Below are 21,196 nucleotides of genomic sequence, written 5' to 3'. Positions count from 1 at the left end.
TTGTGTACTACATGTGAAAACAATCTCCCATATTTTCCATATGTCTGGACTATGGGGTAGGGTTGTAAGACGGAAGCCTTTTCTTATACAGAAAAACATCCAGGCCTGGCTAAAATTTGCAAAACAACACATCAAGTCTCCCAAAAGCATGTGGGAAAATGTGTTATGGTCTGATGAGACAAAGGCTGAACTTTTTGGCCAGAATTCAAAAAGGTGCATTTGGAACGAAAACAACACTTCGCATCACCAAATAAACACCATCCGCACGGTGAAGCATGGTGGTGGCAGTATCCTGCTTTGAGGTTGCTTTTCTTCAGCTGGAAATGGGGCTTTAGTCAAGGTGGAGGGAATTATGAGCAGTTCCAAATACCAGTCACTTTTGGCCCAAAACCTTCAGGCATCTACTAGAAAGCTGAAGATGAAGAGGAATTTCACCTTTCAACATAACAATGACCCCAAACATACATCCAAATCAGCAAAAGAATGGCTTCACTAAAAGAAAATTAAAGTTTTGGAATGGCCCAGCCAGAGCCCAGACCTAAATCCAATAGGAAATCTGTGGGGTGACCTGAAGAGGATGGTGCACAAGAGATGCCCTCAGAATCTGATAGATTTGGAACGATTTTGCAAGGAAGAGTAGGCAAATACTGCCAAGTCAAGCTTTGCCATGTTGATAGACTCCTACCCAAGAAGGCTGAATGTTGTAATTAAATCAAAAGGTGCTTCAACAAAGTATTAGTTTAAGGGTGTGCACACTTATGCAACCAACATATTATACTTTTTTTTTTTATATATTTTTCACCTAACAGATTTGTTTTTCAATTGAATTGCACAGGTTATAGGTCACATTAAGGGTGGGAAAAGTTTTGAAATGATTTATTGTTGTCTCATTTTTTTATATCACAAAATCTTGGCACTTTAACAGGGGTGTGTAAACTTTTTATATCCACTCTATTTTCCGCAAGGGCTCAGGTCTCCACCCATCTTTGAAAGATATTGATATTCAGCTAAAAAAACTGCTCAAAACAGTTCACATGTACAGTTCATATACATTTACCCTTGTGTAGCAGCCTATTCTGCTGATCTTTAACATTTTGTAGAAAGCGAACAGGCAATTGTGTTACAGAAAAATATTTTTATGCTTACAAAGGCATAAGGAATATTAGTCTATTTCTAAGTATTGCAAGATATAAATCAGCTGCTAAGAACTTTTTGTGAAGCAACATGCCTCACTGCATGGACATATATACACTGTACTCAAGTTATCGACTCATTTTGTAGGAGTTTTTCTAGAAAATCCTAATGCATGTGAAATATGGGTAGGCTACCACATGCAGCTACCTGTGAAGTTCTTGTTATGTCATGTACTTATCATAGAAATATCACAAGTACACAGCTAGATAAACCGTGTTTAAGTGTTCTTGGTAATGCTGGGTGGGGGGATTGTGTAGGGGGATTAATATGTATGACATTAGCAGAATGAATGTTCTTTACTTTTCATCATTTGTCTACTTATACAGTTCTCCCACTCCAGGATAAAGAAACAGATGACAAAAGTGAAGTTAAAAGGTTCAACATTTGTGAGTGATGAAGTGCACTTGTAACACAATATGACTGCTGTAGGCAGCATATGACTCATTCTGTTTTACTGCCGCTTGAAGGTTGGAAGAAAATACAAGAGGGTATTCATGTGCACATGTGAGTAAACTCAAATGTATGTTAAGGTCATTAAGTGGTTGAATGAAAGGAATAATACTCAAGGATCTGGTGTAATTAGAGAAAATAAAATCAAACAAATACATCACTAATGTTCTGCTGTATTTAGAAAGGTCATGAACATTTTGAAGATATGTTGAAAAATGGATAACATATCTCATACAAGAATAGTGTACCTAAGGATTAATTATCTGAAAGAACGCATACCTCAAGGTAAATACAACTAATGGCTTTTGGACTACATAGCCCAGTTTGTGTTTGTCATCTTCTTTTGGCATTACAAATGACAAGCAGACAAAACAAGAAAAGAAGTAATGAAACAAAGAATGAAACCCCAGAAAACATATTACCTTTAAAGGGATAGACACAGACTTTGCCGTAGAACATATCTACCTAATACACTAGACTCCCTGCTTAGTTATAGACAGGTCACAGCAGGACTCCCTGATTGTTAGGTGAATATGGCAGATGAAAGGCTGTTTTGGCAATGCCGGGAATAAGAAGAATGACTGTAACACTGACCATTCATTTTTTCCTCCAAGCAGGTTATGGGAAGGAACTGTTCGCTTTGGTGGTGTTTAGCTTTTTGACATTCGATATGATAAAGTCAGTTCAGTCTAGTTGTCATTCAGTCTGTACTACAACTTACACTGAGTTTAGATAGCCAAGCTGTCTGTTAGTTATAATGCTGAAGGAGCATGGATCTCTGCATGGGAATGTGGGAACACTGGTCTTTTATAGAAAATCTTCAAGGAAGTTTTCCATTTGATTTTGCAGGCTTGAATAAAGGGACTTTAATACATTAGGCACTGAGTACCTGGAAGGTATTCTTACAGTAACAGTAAATAACTGCATACTTCCAATCTGGCTATACATTTTGAAAGCATATAAGCCAGGCAGCACCATGTTATTCCTTGTCATGCTCAACTGGGAAGGTAACTGTTAATAAGTCATTGTGCATGAACATTGTCTTGGTGATGTTTGTACATAACAAAATGTGTCCCATGTTACTCCAGAGGCCCACCTGTTTGTCCCCTACTCAACAGTACAGTCTTCACTGGGGTAAGATTTCCATCTAACCCAGGGATGCCTCTTGAGGCATCAGTCAAATCAGCAGGGGTAATTTAACAGAAACTTGGAGATATAGTGGTGGAGCCAAAGAGTAGAAAGAGGATGAATGTATAGTTTATGACATGAAGAGCATAAATGGTACCACGGTACCACGGACCACATCATTTTGTGCTCTCAGGTGAACTCCCATGTGTTAGTATAACTGTTATTATGCCCACGCATTTTATACTTTTAGATGAACCCTCACCTGTAAATGTTATCATAGTTGCGTCATTATATATATATATACATGTTACTATGGCATGGTGGTATCATTCCATATTCTTAGACGAACCCTCAACTGTTAGTATACATTTTGCCACAGTCATGCCATTCTGTACTCTAAGATGAACTTTCATCTGTTTATATAAATATCATTGTGACCATGTCTTATTTATGCACTCTACTGATCAATTATATTATCAAAACCAAATTATTCCACAGTCTCAGCTAAACTCTCATCTGTTAGTATAAATATTACCATGGTCATAACGTTCTGTACTCATGGATGAACTCTCATTTCTTAGTATAAATGCTATATACGCTCAAATTAACCCTCATTTATTAATATAAATGTTACCATGGTCATGTCATTCTGTACTCATGGCTGAACTCTCATTTCTTAGTATAAATGCTACATACTCTCAAATGAACTCTCATTTATTAGTATAAATGTTACCATGGTCACGTCATTCTGTACTCATGGCTGAACTCTCATTTCTTAGTGTAAATGCTACATAATCTCAAATGAACTCTCATCTGTTAGTATAAATGTTACCATGGTCATGTCATTCTGTACTCATGGCTGAACTCTCATTTCTTAGTATAAATGCTACATACTCTCAAATGAACTCTCATTTATTAGTATAAATGTTACCATGGTCACGTCATTCTGTACTCATGGCTGAACTCTCATTTCTTAGTGTAAATGCTACATACTCTCAAATGAACTCTCATCTGTTAGTATAAATGTTACCATGCTCATATCATTTTGTACTCATGGCTGAACTCTCATTTCTTGCTGCAAATGCTACATACTGTCAAATTACCCCTCATCTGCTAGTATAAATGTTAACAACATTGTATATTTCTCTCCTCTCAGCCAAACTCTCACCTGTTGCTATAAATGTTAGTATAGTTGTGTCATTCTAAACTCACTGCTGAACCATAATCTGTTAGTATAAATGGTATCGTGACCATGCCATTCAGTACACTCAAATGAGCTCTCACCTTTCAGTATAATTAGTATAATGTCCATCTTATTACATATATTGTCAGCTGTAACCTCTTCTGTTCACTAGCTTTTCATCTTGCCCTCAAGTACATTAGAAAAGCCCTCTTTTTGTCTATCTGTCTCTCTGTCTATGTTTTTCTGTTCTCTGCTTCATCCCATCCCCACGTTCAAAAGATGTCATTGTTTGTGTTCCCAGCACTCAGTTGACATTGTAATTTTTAAGGTTGTGTTTAAAACTTGTTAAAACATAATTTTGATAATTTGTCATTACTTTGTATGTTCTTAACCTCTCTTTTGAGAATTGGCTTCACTGCCTATTGAAACTTCAATATCACAGGATGTAACAGGTTTGTGGTTGGTGCAGACTGTTCACAGGGCTACTATAACAGTCAGCTGTGACTTATAAATGTAGGTAGGATTCATCTGGTACTCAGTCACATGAGTAAGAGTCAGCTGGTACTCAGTGACATGGATAGGAGTCAGCTGGAACTCAGTCACATGGTTAGGATTCAGCTGGGACCAATTAAAATGGATAGGAGTCAGCTGGGACTCAGCCACATGGATAGGAGTTGGCTGGACCTTAGCCACATGGATAGGAGTCATCTGGAATTCAGTGACATGGATAGGAGTCAGCTGGAACTCAGCCACAGTGATTGGAGTCAGCTGGGACTTAGCCACATGGATAGGAGTCAGCTGGTACTCAGTGACATGGATAGGAGTCAGCTGGGACTCAGCCACATGGATAGGAGTCAGCTGAAACTCAGTCACATGGTTAGGAGTCAGCTGGGACCCATTAAAATAGATAGTTGTCAGTTGTGACTTGCTAATGTGGATAGGAGTCAGCTGGGACTCAGTCATACCTCTCAACTGTACAGATTTTTTCAGAATGTCCAGATTTTTTGCCTCATATTTTTAGTCTATTCCTCATAAAATTTGTGGTTTCCTGGCAAGTCACTGAGGATTGAAGAAACTAAATACAAAAAAATAATAATATACATTTGAGTTTCAGGCTTCAAATCCTTTAGAAAATTCATAATAATTCAAAACCTGCTATACTAGCAATTGTTTAAGTTTATAGGAGCAATATTTAAAATCTGTCCATATTTTTGGGCCTTTGTCTCCACATTATTTACATCTTTGTCCAGATTTCTTGCACTGAAAGCATGAGAGATATGAATTCACATGGATACTCACATGGGTAACAGTCAGCTGGAACTCAGTCACATGGATACTCACATGGATATTAGTCAGCTGGAATTCAGTCACATGGATAGGAGTCAGCTGGAACTCAGTCACATGGATACTCACATGGATAGGAGTCAGCTGGAACTCAGTCACATGGATAGGAGTCAGCTGGAACTCAGTCACATGGATACTCACATGGTAGGAGTCAGCTGGAACTCAGTCACATGGATACTCACATGGATAGGAGTCAGCTGGAACTCAGTCACATGGATAGGAGTCAGCTGGAACTCAGTCACATGGATACTCACATGGTAGGAGTCAGCTGGAACTCAGTCACATGGATACTCACATGGATAGGTGTCAGCTGGAACTCAGTCACATGGATAGGAGTCAGTTGGGACTCATTAAAATGGAGAGTTGTCAGTTGTGACTCGGTAATATGGATAGGAGCCAGTTGCGACTTGGAAATGTTGACAGATGGATGATCTTCCAGTCCTTTTAAGATTCTCTATCTAAATTTGCTAGGAACAGCTGGAGCCCAGTCTCATCAAAACTGACTTATTTTCTGCAGGATTTACCACATAGTACTTGTAGCCAGTATTACTGGTCACTACATGAGCTGCTGTCTGTACTAAAGCTAAATCCCCACAGAAATACAGCATTATTTGCTTGTTATCTGCCACCAAGGCTGTGTCACTGATGGATTCTGCTTAGTTTGACAGCATCTGCTTATTTCCCTCATTCAGCATCAATCATTTGCTTTACTAATGGATTGATTCCCATTGCCAGCTTGTCAACTAACTTTCTTCTACCAACCCAGCAGAAAAAAATAGGATCTCTTTCTCATGAAAGCTCTAGATGCCATATACTCTGAAGCACATTTTGACTAGATGAAACGCACAAGCTTAAGAAGCCTGTGCCAAACAGTAGTGCATCTGGTACTTGTAATTCAGGTTGTCCGTTTTGGATATAAGTTGTTTTTTGGAAAGCAATTTACCAGTTGTTAAATGAACATATCCACATTGCAATGTTAACAGCTGGAAGACAGGTTTACAATATCTGAACCAAAATGTCACACAAAACACCTACAATTTAAACTTCCCAGACCGCTTTACCTGTCTTAATGTTTTACCCCATTTCTGTGAATTCACAAGAGTAATTTCTCTCACTAAATTAATTTACTCCTCCTGTTATACGCTGTTAAAATTTCATTTTTCTCTTAAAATATTTTACTTCAGAGGCTTCACAAGGACTGAGTTAATAAAACCCCTTTTTTACAGTTATAACATGCAGCATTCCTGAAACCACTCCCTCTTATGAAAATCCAGAAGGGAAGTACTGCAACATTAGCTTCCTCAGTATTTATCCTGTTCTGTAAGTTGTGTTTAGGATTTTAGATTTTTTCTTTGAGGAGCTACCACAGCAAAATCACCATCTCAAGGTCAGTCTTTTCAATGGCTACAGAAACTGACACCCTCATCCCTTTGTTCTTGCCCTCTCCTCAGTGCTAGAACCACAACTTGTTAATCATCTCATCCATTACTGGACTTCTCCAAATGTTCTGCACTCTGACATCAGGATTTCTAACTGGAGCACACAGCCCTACTTAATAAATAAGCACTCCAGAACATTTGGGAAATAGTAATATATGCAGCCATGTTTATTGTTCTCACCAACCTATCATCAGCAAAGTAAGTGGTCTAATTCTAGAACTGTTGCTTATCTGCCTACTCTTTGGTACCCATCACATTTAACCAACTGCTTAAATAGGCTTTGTACAGGTGCGAACCTCCAGAAATAAAAAAAAAAAAAAAAGTTGCCTCAAGGGATCTGTCAGTCTGTGGTATCCCTTATGTTTGTCCTGTTTGGCAAACTTATTCAATGTTACTTTAATAGTGATAATGTGTGTTTTTTGTGTGTGTGTGTGTGTGTGTGTGTGTGTGTGTGTGTGTGTGTATGTGTGTGTGTGTGTGTGTGTGTGTGTGTGTGATTAGTTTATATTTCTTTGAAGGTATTACTGTCTTTTATCACTTACAGTTTACTTTGTGCATCCTTAACAAGTTTCTCCATTTTGAATCCAGCAACTCAGCCCTTAATTTCAGCAAACTGCACTGTTTCTGATTGCAAATAAAACCAAATGTGCATTGCTTCACTGCTAAAAGCCCTCCATTCTACCTTTTGTAGGTGAATTATAAGAGAAAACCTTTGCAACTACATCCTTAAGCCTGACTCAGTATCACAAGCTGTCATATATCTTTCATACTAACACTGTCAGTGGATCCACTAATTGCAAGCTGGGCATCATTTTTGCTTTACAGTATATAACCTTCCTGCTATGTTGCAATCCTTGGGGCACTTCTTCTTGTCCCCCGCCCTTTTCTATTATGTTTTAATTCAGGTTTATGTATTTTAAGTCCAAGTGTATGTTTCTTATGGATTTCCTAGCTGGCAGAATGATCATCCTCTCTTAATTCTTTAATTTATGTCTCTTTCTTTTAATATCCATTTAAGAAGTTAGGGAAGGAAAATTAAAATAAGAATGAAATAAGAACATATAAAAGTAAAGGACATGCTTGTGTGTCTATATGTGTACATGTGTTGGCTCTATATCACTTGGTTGAGTCAATCTACATCATAGCACATAGATGAACCCCGTACATGAACTTCCAATGCAGCAAAATTCAAGGACAGGACTTAACGTGGCGGTAAGTTTGTCACTTATCCTGTTCTTGTCATCTCCAATGAGTTGATGGAAATGCTTCATCAATTTGTGATTTGATGAATAGCAATGCAATGAAACCTGTTTCTCCCTACTGGAATAGAGAATTAGATCCTACAACATAATTGGTTTATGTCTAAAACCCTACAGTGTCTTCACATTTCTAGACAGCATTTCTACCCCCTCCTCTTCTCCCCTCACTCACAAACTAATTTATAAAAATATTATATTTAACTAATCCCTATCAGAAGCTTGAGTTTTCAGAAATTCCAAATTGATATGGTGGAGACCATATGACTGATTTTCTGAAAACCTGAACTTTGGAAATCAACAAAAATCTGCTTTTTTCTACATCTTTGCACCCCTCTACACCCCCTACATACTACATATAACAACTCCAAGATTACACTATAGTGGGGAAAAGGGTAAATTCCCCAATCCTCACTGCACCGTGATCTCCATTCAAAAGCTTTGGTTTTCAGAAAATCGATCATATGGTCTTAACCATATCAATTTTGAGTTTCTGAAAACTCAAGTTTGTGATATGGACCCATATTTAACATATAGCAGACCTTTCTCTGTTTTATTTTTTTCCCCTATTTTCTACTATTAATGCTTCCTGGCTACATTATTCTATTCCTACTTTCCCTTCTTTCCGACTCTGCTATCCTGCTATCTGTTCTTTCCCTGGTCTTGTTCACCCTACGTTCCCACCTTTCTCCTTCCCAAAGCCACTGCTTTGCAGCTATTATCCCTACTGTGCTCTGATACTGTTATGCAAGTGTATGTATAACTTTTTTTAAATCGATCTACCATGAATCTGCTTTGTATATGTAATTGTGAACAACAATGCAATTTATTGCAAATTACAGTCACAAAAATCCAAACTTCAGGAATGTTATAACAAAGTTGCTAATTTTGCAGCAAATACCCCTTTCAGAACCCACCACTATATAGCACTAAAAAACCTAAATTGGTTAAAACTACCCATACTAACATACATAGCATCTTACCACCTATAAAATTATCCAGCATCTGCTTGCTTGTCCAGCACTAAATGCCATTCTACACAACTATGCTCCCAATGGCTAAAACTTACTGTCTGTCTACAAACCTATCAAATCTTCTGGGCATGTGTACTTGTACCATGTTGCTAGGGCCTGGAACTCCTTATCTGAATCCATCAGGCCAATACCCCCCCCCCCCCTCCAGTCCTTTAAAAGCATTCTGAAAGACATTTTAGCAAAAAGTCTGGCTCTGTTCTTGTATAACACCAGGATAAACTATATCCCTAAATGTGAACAAATACGTATTCATACATTACTCCTCCTTACTCTCCCTTCTTCACTCACTTCCTTACTTCTGTCAATTTCTCTACCCCTGGCTTTCTCTCTAAATATAGCATAAGCCTGCTTTTCTCTCATTTAAAAATTGCAGTTCCTGTTTGTATTATACTAACTTACCTTTAATTTCTCCATAAACTTGGTAACATTTCTCTAAATATTAAATCATTGTCATATAACTTGTATCTATTTTTATTTTATTTATTTATTTTCCATTTGTTTACCGAGTTTGCCATATGGTGAATTTATAAGAATCAAGAGATTATATAACAACACGGATGAAGTGGACATAGAATTAGAAAAAATATCACAGCTATATGTTAGAAGGGGCTATGATGCACAGGAAGTATTATTGTCTATAAATAAGGTTAAAAAAAGTAATGTAGGGAAGGCTAAAAAGAAATTTCAAAATGATTCCTATGGAAATCAAAAAGTGAAAGACTTAGAAAAAATATATATGGTAATGACTTATGATTTGTTATCAGAAAAAATTACTCAGGTAATTAAGTTCTATTGGAATTCATTATTTAAGTATAAGGATTTAATGGAATTTTTCCAAAAAACATTACCTTTTCTTATAAAAGAGGGAGAAACCTTAAAGACATGTTAGTTCATGCTGGATTTTTTACCCCTAAAATAAATTTGGATATAAATATGAGGTTAATGGGAACATATCCATGTGGCAAATGTATATCTTGTCAGTATGTATGTAGAACATTTGACTGTATTAAGGGGAATAGTTTTTATCCTTTAGGGTATTTTTCATGTAACACGGACGTAGTTGTATATGCATTGAGATGTCCATGTGGACTGTTTTATATAGGGGGAAGTAAATGTGCTTTTAAAACAAGGTTGCAGGAGCATTTAAGAGATATCAAAAATAAAAAAATAGAAAGCCCACTTGCAATACATTTTAAAGATCACCATAATAGTGATCCAAAGCGTATATCTGCTACTATTTTGGAACATATAGTCATGAATAAAAGAGATGAAATAGTTAAAAGGAAATTGTTGTATAAAGAAACAGTTTTTATACTTAAATTTGATACTATGACACCTAGATGCATTAATTTAGAATGCAACTGGAAAGTTTTTTATAACTAATTGATTAATTGTTTAATTGAATAAGTTTAATTGAATGGTATAAATATGTCTTTGAATGAATCAGATAGTATTCTCCTAGAAGGCAAAAGCCGAGGCACTAGAGAGACTATCCAATAAACGAGTGCTGGATCCTGCTTTTTGTTGTTATTCTTGAAATATTGGACTTAATTTTTTTTGGTTGTTATCATACCTCTCAACCTGGAAACATCAGAAATCTGGACAAGGGCCATGAAAAATAGGTACAAATCTGTACGCTGATTAACATCTCATTTGCATACATAATTATGTAACCCCACCCACTCCGATGGAATTGTGGGATACCAACTTTCAAACACAAACTGAAGAACAGACAACCAAAATATGACACCAGACCAGAGTCCCCCTGCCTGCAGCCATTCCAATGTCTCATTATCTGGCTATTTCACCCCATTTATCATAAACACTAATGTGTGCAACTGCATACTACTTTACTTCTATAGTAAAGATTTGGATTTTATTTTTACATTTTGAGGCACATCATCAATGCACAAACACTAACAGACATCTGATAAATAAAGCGATACTGTTTCACAATGAAAATAGACTTGGTATTAAAACTTCTCTGCTCTTGAAAATCGCATTCATTGAAACAGTATTGAAACCACTTGGAATTAAAACTTCTCTGCTCTTGAAAATCACATTCATTGAAACAGTATTGAAACCTGCACCACATCCAAAGAAAATACATCTGGCCAATAAGGGATAAAGATTACCTTTGGGCCATTTTCAAATCATTGGCCCCTTGCACACATATGTGTTCTTTCATTTGATACACCTTCCTGACTTTATTAAGTTATATTCCTTGTATAATACAGCACACTTGTTAGAGCACATTTTAAATGTATTGTTTGAGAGAACATTTTTGCCAGTAGGCCGTACTGTAGGCAACGAAACAAAATGCATGAACCAATAATGACAAAACTGCCCAATTCAGAACATTTCCATCATAAAAAGTCTTCCACACACACACTATAAATAGAATGACAGTAGAGAAAGCCATAGGCATCTTGCACAGCTTCTCACACTTTCAATTTCAGGGTTTTTTTCAGGGGGGGTCAAAAGTTCAAAAACCAGGACACATTTTAAAAACCAGGGACACATTTTAAACATTGCTTGTATAATTCTGGAAAGTTGCTAGAATAAAACGTGTTACCCCCATGCTTGTTACTGGCAAGTCTTGACTTGAACCCAGAACACTATACACACACACTACAGTTAGTGCAACATACCACTATGCTAAATCAGCAGTTTAAACAACAGGAAGACTGAAACTTAATGGCTATCATTTATTGAATTCAGTTCTCACTTCTCACCATAGCTCTCTCACACACACACACACACTTTGTTCAAATGAATGGCAGCTCCTAATACAGCAGCTTAAGAATAATGGCAGCAGTCCTCGCATTTAAAATAAACAGCAGAAAACTAATGGCAGCTGGTTCTTGTTCACACTACACACACACACACACACACACACACACACACACACACACACACACACACACACACACACACACACACACACACACACTTTGTTCAAATGAATGTCAGCTCAGCTCCCTACAGCAAGTTAAGAATAATGGCAGCAGTCCTCGGCCCTCGCATTTAAAATAAACAAAACGAATGGCAGCAGCTGGTTCCTGTTCACACTTCACACACACACAAACACACACACACACTTTGTTCAAATGAATGTCAGCTCAGCTCCCTACAGCAAGTTAAGAATAATGGCAGCAGTCCTCGGCCCTCGCATTTAAAATAAACAAAACGAATGGCAGCAGCTGGTTCCTGTTCACACTTCACACACACACACAAACAAACACACACACACTTTGTTCAAATGAATGTCAGCTCAGCTCCCTACAGCAAGTTAAGAATAATGGCAGCAGTCCTTGGCCCTCCTCGCATTTAAAATAAACAGAAAACGAATGGCAGCTGGTTCCTGTCCCTCCTTACCTGATACCACCAGTCCTGAATGGCAGAGCTTTCTTGGGCAGGCAACGCATATTTTCTCAGATAGTCCCAGGCTCCCAGAACGAACGGCAGGCTGCAGCTTTCTGCATACATACAAGTAAAGTCCCAGTCCAAACGAATAGCAGGCAGGCGGCAGCTAAGTGTTTCTTTTCTGTTTTAACATTGGCGATTTGGCGGCAAGCTTTTGAAATGCAGCAACTGCTTACAGCCAGCCGGAAATGATGACGCGAGCTCAAGGAGCTCAATTCCGACTGGCTGGTAGTGCTGACGGAGCTGACGTCATCACGCACGTGATGACATCAGCTCCGACAGCGCAAAAATTAAAAAAAATAAAAAATAAGGCAAAGAAATCGGAAATGAAGGGGCGCCGATCGGGAATCGTGGCACCCCTTCATTTGGACCCCAAAACTCGGTAAAAACCGAGTAATTCGGGATGGTTGGGAGGTCTAGTTGTTATTGTTTACCGAGTTAGTCTGACTGGACACAAGGTGACCATTTTCAGCAGAGGCACAGGGAGAAAAGCTCCAAATACATAGTAAAAAATTATAAAAATAATAAAAATAATAATAATAAAAAAATTATATAAACAAAAAATATATATAAACATAGCTATTTTGTACAGTGAGCATAGAACATATAAAAGAAGTAACAATCTGAATGTTACTGTTGATGCAGCATACAGTGGTCAGAATATAGAGAAACAATAAAACAAGGTATTATACAACAAATACAGAATTGCTTGGACATAAATTCAGAAAGAAGTTTCAATAGACAAACAGCGTCATAAACTAGAAATTATAACTATAAAGGTGGCCAAAATATCTGGTTCACAGTACTATATACTAAATGAAACTACACAGTACACCTGTGATCTAGGGAAGATGAAAGTCTGGAACAGATGAAATTATTCTGGTTCTGTACAAGAACATATCCAAGCTTTGAATGGGAGAGCTTTTAGTACGGATTTGAATGTATGTTTACTATTTAGACATCTAATGTCAGGGGGTAGAGAGTTCCAAGCCTTAGCAACTGCACAGGAATAAAGAGATTGATCTGAGCTATGTAAGCAATTGGTAACAGTGAGTAGGGCGGTATTGGAAGATCTTAGTTGACGTGCAGTATTATGGAAGGTGAGCAGACCAGAGAGGGCAGGTATTTTATTTGGTTGGTATACCAGTTGATGGGTCAGGAGAAGTTGATTGCGTTTTAGTAGGTTAGGGAGTTCTAACCATCCTAGTTGTCTTAGGGAGAGGCAGTGATGAGAACGAAACTTAGCATTGGTTGCAAATTTTGAAATTTTATTGTAGCAGGTAGATAGTTTCAGAAAGTCAGATTTGTTTAGGATAGTTAGAACTGGGGAAGCGGATAGTAAAGTGGAGAGTAGATGGGTATGAGAGATAGTGATTCAGGATTCCTGTGTGAGGAAGCTCTTGCAGCGGTAGAGTGAACCTAGTTTTTTATGAACTTTGGCAATTGTTAGTGTTATATGTTTGTCGAATTTTAGGTTTTGGACAATAGTTACACCTAGTAGCTTGGCTTGGGTTACTGGTGTGATAAGGGTATTGTTGGAGGATGTTATTGAGAATGGCAAAGGTAGGGGTGAACGTTTTGGATGGGTGGAAGATCATGAGTTGGGTCTTAGATGGGTTTAGTATGAGTTGGGAGGAATTTAGTCATTTGTCTAGAGCAGTGAAGGCTTGCTGGGTTCTATCGTGGAGTAATTGTAGAGAAGGGGCTGAGTAAATAAGAGTGGTGTCATCAGCATACTGTACTATATTAGTTTATTGGGTAGCCGAGGGGAGGTTATTGGTAAAGATGGAAAATAGTAAGGGAACAAGAATGGATCCTTGCGGAACACCTTGTCCCACTGGGAGGAGAGGGGGAGAGAGAAAGTTATGCCATTTAACAGCTTGTTGCTGGAGGGACAGATCATTTTTAAACCACAGTAGAGAGGCGTTATCCAGACTGAGCTCAGAGAGAGTCGAGAGTAATTTGCAGTGGGCTACCATATCAAATGCCTTTGATAGATCTAGGAATACAACAGATACTAAGCTACTGAGATTTCTTTGTTGGTTGATGTGGTCAGTAAAAGATACAAGGGCAGAGGTGGCACTATGGTTTGGCTGAAATCCATGTTGGGAATTTGCTAACAGATGATACTGAAGAAGATGATTCAGTAGTTGGGTGTGTACACTTTTTTTAAGATTTTTGATAAGGGAGATAATATAGCTATGAGGCTCCACCTTTGTGTAGGGGGATGATGTAAGAAATTTTCCAGAGAGAGGGGGCAGTGTGTTCAGCTATGGATCTATAGATGAGTATGGAAATAGGGTAGGCGATGGCAGAGGAGGCAATCCTGAGGTAATCAGCAGGGAGTTTATCAGCAGCGAAAGTGGTGGGTTTCAATTTGGCAAGGTGTTTATGAATTAGGTCAGTTGGAACTGGTTTGAGAGAGAATTGGGTGTTGGTCTTATGGTGACAGTTTTGCATTTTGTGGGTATTTATAGAGTATTAGTGGGGAATTTGTTCAATTACTTTTGGATGGAGGAGGTGCAATAGTCATTAAGCTGGGTGGCAATATTGTTGTTATCACCCTCAGTGTTAGGGTTTGAGGAAGTGATTTTGCCTGCTTGGAGAATGTGGTTGATTGAGGACTAGAATTTTTGTGGATTACTGTAGTGTGTTTTTTGTAGCTGGATAATAACTTTTTTTGTCATTACGTATTTGTTTTTTTGCTTTGTTTCTGAGCTCTAGGAAGTATTGTTGATTTGTACTTGTTTTGTTGGTATGCCAGGTTGCCCAAGCTATGTCTCATTGTTTGAGAAGGGATCTTGTGTCCTTTGAGATCCAGGGGGCTGGGTTGGTTTTAGTACGAATTATACATTGTGGGGCCATAAGATTAAGGATACACAAGAAGGTAGTATTAAAGTACTCCACGGCTTTCTCTAATGGTAGAGTTTTAAGAGGTGACCAATTTATTTTTTTAAGGTATTGATGCATTGGTCTGGTAGGAAATTTTTGGAACTACGTATAGAAAGTAGGATGGGGAAGTTTATGGGTTTTGTGTGCTGTCTTAGTATGAATGATCACTGAGGGAGTTGGGTAATGTACACGACAAACCAGTGAATTGGAAAAGCAAAAAGTAGTCAACCAAAATTGCCAGGTAAATCCAAAAAAGCCAAGGAAGTATGAACTGAAGTAATAATGTTCTTAACGCAGGTTTATTTCTTTTTTTTAAAATCAACATACGTTTTTGCTACTGCTAAACAGTAGCTTCATCAGAGAAACTGACAAGCGGGAAACGCCAGGTATTTGAATCTTTGTGTGACGTGAATACGTACACTACATCACTTAGATTCACAAATATAACTTCCCATACAATGGCGTTATTATGTATAAGAGAATAAATTGTATGTAAAAATACACTCACATCAGCAATATTGTATTTAAAAATTAAAAATAAAAGCAATTCATTCTGGAAATCTATATATTTAAAACAACATTCCATTTCTAGTATAAATTAATATATTGTACTTCAATAACTCTAATAAAATCACAATTTCATTGATGCATTGGTCTGGTAGGAAATTTTTGGAACTACGTATAGAAAGTAGGATGGGGAAGTTTATGGGTTTTGTGTGCTGTCTTAGTATGAATGATCACTGAGGGAGTTGGGTAATGTACACGACAAACCAGTGAATGGGAATGGACCTCCTCTAATAGTGAAAGGGACATGATCTATGGCTAGAAAGTGAAAGCTATGACCAGAGTTATTGATAATATGTTTGGCCAAAGCATTGTCACTTTTATTTTTCTTAATAGCGTAAATATGTTCATAAAGCCTTTCTCGTAGCTTGCGGTCTGTTTTCCCTATGTAAAAGGCTGAACAGCAATCACATGTAGCTAAATAAATGATAGATTTTGGTCTCACAGTTAAGTTTGTAATTGATGTGGCGCTAGTGTTGCAAATTTATTTGTAGCATAAGAATAGTGTAAGTATCTTTGGCTAAATGTGGGGTATAAATTCCATTTATCCATTTTAGCTCAACTTCTTGAAATATCTCATCAATAAGTGCTGGAGGGTAACTTCGATTAATGAACATGTCCCTAAAAAGTTGGCATTCTGCATAAAAAGTTATGTCAAGGGTGCATATCCTTGCTACTCGGATGAGTTGCCCTTTAACTATTGAGCATTTTTGTTTAAACGGAAGAGAACTTGTAAAATGGAGAAAAGAATTACAGTAGGTTAGTTTTCTAAATATTGATGAAAAATACGAACCTTTTCTAATGTCCTTATTCAATTTAACATCCAGATAGTCTATTTCTACAGTCGAATAGTGATAAGTGAATTTGAGAAAGTTGGTAGTAGAGTTAAAGAGATCAATCAGGTCAGAAGCCTCACTTGCATTCCCATGGAATAATATAAATATGTCATCAAGGAATCTGGTATAATAATTGACATGTGGCATAATATCTGGGTTATTAAAGATATAATGTTTCTCCCAATATGCTACAAATAAATTTGCAACACTAGCGCCACATCAATTACAAACTTAACTGTGAGACCAAATCTATCATTTATTTAGCTACATGTGATTGCTGTTCAGCCTTTTACATAGGGAAAACAGACCGCAAGCTACGTGAAAGGCTTTATGAACATATTTACGCTATTAAGAAAAATAAAAGTGACAATGCTTTGGCCAAACATATTATCAATAACCCTGGCCATAGCTTTCACTTTCTAGCCATAGATCATGTCCCTTTCACTATTAGAGGAGGTTCATTCCCATTATTACTGGAAGCACGTGAGCTAGAATGGCAATTAACACTGGATGTGTTTAGTGCACCTGGCCTAAATGAAAATTGCAATATTACTTGTATATTGAAATTAAGGAGTATCTTGAGGTATAATTAAAAAAAAAACACACACGTTTTAAATGCTACTTATGTTTACAACTATAACGGGCATAATACAATAAAGTAGTAAACACATTCATTTGATTGGGCAAGTCATTTACTTTTTGACATAATATGGTTCCAATTACGTCCTATATATGCATTCTTTTTAATTATATAATGCATAAAAATTTTTCACGCTGATTGATTTTTTGAGAACTTATATTAACTCTTTGGATTGTATGAAATTGTGATTTTATTAGAGTTATTGAAGTACAATATATTAATTCATAATAGAAATGGAATGTTGTTTTAAATATATAGATTTCCAGAATGAATTGTTTTTATTTTTAATTTTTAAATACAATATTGCTGATGTGAGTGTATTTTTACATACAATTTATTCTCTTATACATAATAACGCCATTGTATGGGAAGTTATATTTGTGAATCTAAGTGACGTAGTGTACGTATTCTCGTCACACAAAGATTCAAATACCTGGCGTTTCCCGCTTGTCAGTTTCTCTGATGAAGCTACTGTTTAACAGTAGCGAAAACGTATGTTGTTTTTTAAAAAAAGAAATAAACCTGCTTTAAGAACATTATTACTTCAGTTCGTACTTCCTTGGCTTTTTTGGATTTACCTGGCAATTTTGGTTGAGTTGGGTAATGTACCAGATATATTGGCAGATGAAGGCTTGTTGGTTAGGATCCAGTCTAATATGAATTCCTTTTAGGTGGATTTGTCTATATGGGTTGGGGTTTGGACAAGCTGTGTGAAGTTAAATAGGTTTAAGTGGTACTTTGGGGGGATGCTGTGATAGAGGCACAATCAGTGTTGAAGTTCCCCAGGAAAAGTATCTCCTGAGGGAGGTTGGTGGAAGTGCAATGTAAAATGGACTTTAGAGTGGCAATATTGTTGCCTGGTAGTAAGTAGACACCTATAATGTTGAGTTGTTTCTGCTGGTTTCATTTTATATTTGCAAACGGGGTTTCTGCATAGCCAAAAGTGAGGATATCTTTACGTATTTGTTGGAGAGTAAGGTTGTGCCTGTAAAGTAGGGCAATGCCCCCACCTCTTTTAGCTATATGATCACATCTAAGGATGTTGTAGCCAGGAGGGGCTATGATGGTATCTTTGATGCGGTGCTATTCTTAATGAAAGTTTTCATAGTATGTCTAATTTAGTATAATTATTTAAACTGTGTATGTTTTTGTATTATTTTTGAAGTTTGCAAAATTATTGTTCTTAAAAAGTTTTTGTAATACTTTGAGCTTTTCTCCCAGGGCATCTGGGCTCCTACCTAGCTGGACTTTCTCAATAATTAAATGCCAATAAATAAATAAAATTTTTAAGATTAACTCCTGCCTTGCTACTGATTGTTCCTAAGCTTACTCTGTATTATGTTATCATGCTACAAAATTATTTTAACTTTTTCTCTTTTGTGCTTTTGTGTAAGATATTTTTTCATAGTGATGCATGGAGCTTTTCTCCCTGGCCTCCAATGAATGAAAAGGTTTTTACTTTTAAATGGGCAGATCAGCTATTATAGAGGACATGTGCAAATTAATTAATTAATCTTTTGTAAGCATAGTTTTGTTTGTTTGATGATTCTATGTATGGAATTTTAAAAACATATATATTTTTATTAATACCGAAAAACAAAAATGAAAACAATATTAAGTTTATTTTGCAGTCTATTACAGTTTGTATAATGAAACATCAAATGAATATCAGATACAGCCATGGTGCAAGTGTGGACCAAAGCTTACATGTCTTTATTAAGAGGTTAACTGCTTTTTTTTTATATAATTAATGCAGGGCATGTGATTATGTATTAGAGATTGTGATGGTTTATCTATATTACAAAACAGGAGTCAATCATGAATATAAACATTTATTTTTTATTTATATAGGCCACATACTAAGTTTAAATCTTCTGAAGAAGTTAATGACATTAACTATTGAGTCAGTGAAATTATAAGAATTGCTATTAACTGCAGTGGTGGTGCTGTGATAGCGTTGTCGCCTTACAGTAAGACGGTGTCCTGTTCGATTCTCAGCTAGAGCGTCTTCTGTGTGGAGACATGCATAAATGGGCGTACCTTCGTTGAAGGTTGTGCATCAGGACTAGCAACTCAGCACGTAAAAATCTACTGCCAAACATTAGCGGATCGGAGTTCTGCTGTAGTGACCCCTAACCGGGAAAAGTTGAAATACACAACAACAACAATTGCTTGCACAAACTAGTTGCATCATAAATCTTCTGACAGATATACCATTCTTCCAGCTAATAGTTGCCATCAGAGACTTGCTGTTATTAAAATCTCTTATCAGTTTGTTCATGCCACATATTCATGAAGTAACAAGTTATATCAGGGAAGCCATTAACGTGAAATGAGCAGTATTAAGGAAAGGAGTGTGTTTGTTGTTAATGAGCATCATTTAAGACACAGATAAATGCTAGAGATACATTAGATTTGCTGAGTTAGTAAACAAGACTTCTGGATTATGACTCAAATTTGTTAACCCTATAGTATAGGCAGTCACTTTTTGCAAGTATCATGGCATTTTTAAATGGTGAAGACCATCACAGCTCTCAACTGTCCAGATTTTCGCACAATGTTCAGATTTTTGACTCCTGTGTTTGGTCTGTTTCTCATAAAATTGTAGTTTTCTGGCAAATCACTGGTAAATCATTAAGGACTGAAGTAAGAAAATAATGGCAGCATTTGATTTTCAGATTTTATGTCCTTCATGAAATTCATGCCAGTGCAAAATCTGTTGTTCTATCAATTTTCTAAGCTTGTAAGAGCAATATATAAAAACTGTCCCTGTTTTGGGGCCTTGTCCCCCCATCATTTGTGGCTTTGTCCAGATGTCTTGCTCTAAGAGGTTGAGAGGTATAAGACATGAGTAGGCATGTTGGTTTCCATTTTTGTAAGCTCCCTATGATAGGTGATATAATAGTGCATTAAATGGTTAATGAAGCTAAGAAAAGAGCCATAATAAGGCTGAGACATAACCATGTGGTCAGTGTGTCTGGTGTCCTTTTATTCTCCAAAACACAGTTATGTCACAGATCCTTTTAGCAGTAGAGGAGATATGGATACTGTGACTTAAGGGTTTTGCAGTTTTTAAGATGTAATGCGCAAAAGTGCAAACATTCTACTTTGTTGGTTTTTCCACCTGCCTGCTGCTCCATGTGGAATGTGCCCTTTCCTTGCTGCCTTGCTGTTGTGCAATAGTGGAGTTAATATATATATATATATATATATATATACATACACAAACAGGGGGTGAGAGGCAGCAAGGTGACTTTCTCCCGTGCAGCATAAAAGTGTTTCTTTTTTATTGTTTTATGATCACTCTCAAAAGATTAATCTTTTTTGTTCAATCTTTTGAGTACTTGCTATTTCATTAGGCAATTTTTGTGTGTGTGTGTGTGTGTGTGTGTGTGTGTGTGTGTGTGTGTGTGTGTGTGTGTGTGTGTGTTATCAAATATCCTTGTTCATTATATCAATTTTTGTATGTCAAAACCTACAATAATCAGGAAAAAAAATGGGTGAAACTAAACCAACAGACAAGAGAAAACAATTCTTTCTTTTTCAAAGTAGTGAACTACTTAAGAAAGAAAAAGTCTAACAGTATTTCCAGATGTAATTTGGCTGAGTAATGGTGTTGTCATACCAAGTGTTTTTGTTAAGATAATGCATAGGGCAGGGGTTAGGGTCATCCGGGTCAGCACACAAGCAAGAATGCATGTGGTAAAAGCCAGAACAGCCTGAAAATCTTCTGTGACCCTAACCAGGCAAAGTAGGTATCAGAAAATGAATACATGAATGAAGATGTCTGAGTGGTGTTTGAACCTGCAT

Source organism: Protopterus annectens, chromosome 8.part0 (assembly GCF_019279795.1).
Source record: "Protopterus annectens isolate FY-2018-M chromosome 8.part0, PAN1.0, whole genome shotgun sequence".
NCBI lineage: Eukaryota > Metazoa > Chordata > Ceratodontiformes > Protopteridae > Protopterus > Protopterus annectens.
Note: the sequence above shows the minus strand (reverse complement) of the source record.